This window comes from Triticum aestivum, chromosome 1A (assembly GCF_018294505.1).
Source record: "Triticum aestivum cultivar Chinese Spring chromosome 1A, IWGSC CS RefSeq v2.1, whole genome shotgun sequence".
Lineage (NCBI taxonomy): Eukaryota > Viridiplantae > Streptophyta > Magnoliopsida > Poales > Poaceae > Triticum > Triticum aestivum.
In genome coordinates this window covers 234,615,416-234,619,204 of record NC_057794.1, presented here as the reverse complement: position 1 = coordinate 234,619,204, position 3,789 = coordinate 234,615,416, and positions in this window count along the sequence as shown.

The following is a 3,789-nucleotide window of genomic DNA, read 5'->3' as shown; positions in this document are numbered from 1 at the left end:
TCGGCGGCGGTCGCGAACTCGGCGGTCGCGTGTCGGGCGGGGCGGCGGCGAGGCTAGGGTTTGGGGGCGGCTCGGGCTTCCGCTTAAAAAGGCTGGCCGGGCGAAGTCCTAGTCGGGCACGGCCCGGCTAGGTCGGTTGACTTTTTCTTTTTCTTTTTTTAAATAATACAGTGCAGAAAAACGAAGAAAAGAAATATTAAACGGACTCCAAAAATCCTGAAATAAATTTTCCCCATCCTCTAAAAATACGCCGGACAAGGTGAACATTTATTTGGGTCTCTAATGCAATTTTTAAAAACACATATTTTTCCTAATTCAAATAAAATAGCGATAAAACCCCAAATAAAAATACAAATTGATTTTAATATTTTTCCTCTGACATTTCGTTTATTTTGGAGAAGTCATATTATCTCCTCTCATATAATTTTAATATGAAATATTTTTGGTGAGAAAGAAATTAAAACCAAAGTGATCCTTGTTTCAATATTTGATAAAACTCAATATGAGAACGAGAGAAAATCCCCAACTCTCTCCGAGGGTCCTTGAGTTGCTTAGGATTTCGAGGATCACAAAACGAAAATGCAATAAAATATGATATGCATGAATGACCTGTGTATAACATTCCAAATTGAAAATTTGGGATGTTACAAGTAAAAATACGGTGCATTGATGTCAAAATAGAGAGGGATGAAGTATAACTAGTACTCACCTAGGGTGACGAATAGTGCAAATATATATACATAAACACTATTTTGATCACGATATCAGAATATTATTCTGATCACAACATGAACTTCCTGAGTTACACGCCTTAACTTCCCTCTGTAGGAATCCGACCTTCGGGCTATCTTCGCAACCGTGTCTCCTTGCGTGAATTATTCTGCTTAGTCGTGTTCTATATGATGTAAGTGTAATCTACAAATGGTTTTTATCAACTAAATGCCCGTTTTAAATAGGAATCTCGCTCGTTGGCAAATTTTACTCTCGGGTCGTGATGAATTTGTGTTTTCTGCAATTTTACTGCCTGAGTTGTTCGACCTGAACTTCCCGTTGTGCTAAGTTGAACTTCTACCAACATTGCCCAAATGGGGCTTGCGATAGACCGTTGGAAAACTATGGACACGAGTATCATCACCTAAGTTAAATTTTTGGCAAAATATAAGTGGTTTAAGAGCAGTTTATAAAACCATTTTTTCTTCATACAAAAAACGTGAATCATATTTTTAATCGCATTTCTAAACCATTTATTGGAATGAGGCAAATAATATGGCATTGGAAAGCTGCTGCAAAACCTCTCCTTCCACATGTTGAAAGTTTCCTCTAATTCCCTATGGTTAAAGAGAAACTTGGAAAATTGTAAAATTTTACAAACCGAACAGCCGAGATCGTATTTTCGATGTCATTTTTAAACGGCTAATCCAATTTAAGCAAATGATATGGCGTTGGAAAGCTTATGAAAATGCACTACTTTTTCATGTAGAAAGTTTTCTCTAATTTTAAACGGTTTAAGAGTAATTTTAAAAACAGTACAAGTTCCACCGAGTTAGTATTTTCGACCTAATGTTTTAACTGTATGTCTGAATGCAGCAAATGATATGGCATTGGAAAACTTGCACAAATGCGAAACATTTTGGTATATATTGTTTCTCCCAATTCATTACAGTTTTAAGTCAATTTTGAAAATGGCTGAAAACGTATTTTCGTCGTAATTTCTGCAAACTTTATCGGAATGGGGCCAATAATATACTGTTGAAAAGCTACGAAAAATGTGAAACTTTTTCATGTTGATGATTTTCTCTGATTCCTAGTCGTTTTCAAGTAATTTTGAAAACAGCGAAATCATGTGTTCTGCCTTTATCACGAAGCAGATTCTTCGAAAATGCACCGTGTGAAGAATTTGAACTTACCGGCATGTCTACTTGAACTTCACTCTATTTTTCACGTGCTTTTTTGCTCGCAACTCTCCATCCACTCACTGGAATTGAGCAAGTGATATACCGATGGAAAGCTGTTGTAAACATGCAACTTTTCTGTGTTGATCATTTTTTCATACTCAGGACGGATTTAAAAGTTTTTCATCTGAAATTCATTAAATGTAGTTGTTAAACTTCCTGCTGTTTTCGCGCTGAACTTCTGTGATGTATTTTCGTTTGTAATTTTCTCATCCATCCGTGAGTGTTACACAAATGATATTCTTTTTTGTACAAACCTCTCTCACAATATATTTTTTAACTTTCTGTGACGGAGGACTTGAACTTATAACAACAAAAAAGTTTGACCTTGCCTTTTAATTCATTTTTCTCATAGTAAACACACACTGTGTAGTACATGAACCTTTTCTAGTTTTGTAATTTTTGTTTTTTATTTTCTTTTTGAAATCAAATTGCTCCCAAATAATAACTGAACTTCTTTGTGGATTTAGAGAATTATTTTAAAACGCAAAAAAAACAATTTCTTTTTTGTGTTTTCGTACATGGAAATAATAGGTGAACCTCTCTCGCAAGAATTTTTGAACTTCCCCTGACATAGCACTTGAACTTCTTTCCACAAACCTTTTAAGTTTTTATTTTTCTATATTTTTATTCTCACCTGAAATGCATTCCCTGTAGTACTTGCACTTCTCGTTGTTTTCACTATGAACTTCTGTCGCATTTTTGTGTATACGTCGAATTACACGCAATTGAAGGTCGGACATCCCGCAATATAAAATTGAACTTCTCCATTTTTTTGTAAAATGTAGAAACACCATTTTTATAAACTTTTTGAACTGCAACATTTTTTATTTTTGAACTTCTTGGTTTATTCTATGGTAACAGGGAAAATCATAGGTTTGCAATAAACATTGAACCATCCTATTATTTAAATTTGATCTTCAAGGTATTTTTTTCGAAATGGTCAAACTTACAAAACAAAATTATGTTTTTGTCCACTTTCTACGAACTTAGTATGTTGTATCATTTGAAGTTTTGTTTTTTGTCTTGCGACATTTTTAGGCATTTTTTTGTTGTCAGTGAAATGGCCTAGACGGTCCTTTTTTTCATCGATAAATTTCTTCAGTATATGGTACACGTGAACTTATGAATTTCTAAAACATGAACTTCGCATTTATATCTAAAACATGAATTTCTAAAACATAACGGTTAAGCTTTTGTTTCGAACAAAATGCACCATTTTGTTTTAACCGTTCTTCAGAATAAGAATATTCATACACCTTTGAAAATTTGTTGAATACAAGAAACTTTTTAATGTAGAGCATTTTTGTCAAATTGGTAAGGAATTGATAGAATTATTTTAATTCACAAAAAAGATTTTTGTATGTGTTTTTGCACATGTAAATACACGGTGAACCTCTCTCACATGTTATTTTGAACTTCCCCGGGGCGACCACTTGAACTTCTAGCAACAAAAGTTTTAGAGTTTTTATTTTTATTCTTTTTTTATCTCAAGAAACACACACCATGCAGTACGTGAACTTCGAGATGTTATCAATTTGAACTTCTCTATGTTTCGCTTTTAGTAAGGGAATTTTTTGAGTTTTTTATAGACATCGAACCGCTCTAACTTTTTTTATTTAAACTTCTTTGTGTGTTATTCAGAAATACGTAAATTGGTGTTTTGTTAGAAACATCGAACTTCATTATTTAGAATTGAACTTATTAGTTTTATTCTTTAGTAACTGAAAAAGCTGAGTTTTCAAATAAATATCAAACTCTCCACTTTTTAAAATTGAACTTACAAAACAAAAATATGGGTTTTTCCACTTTTTACGAACTTACCATGTTATATCTT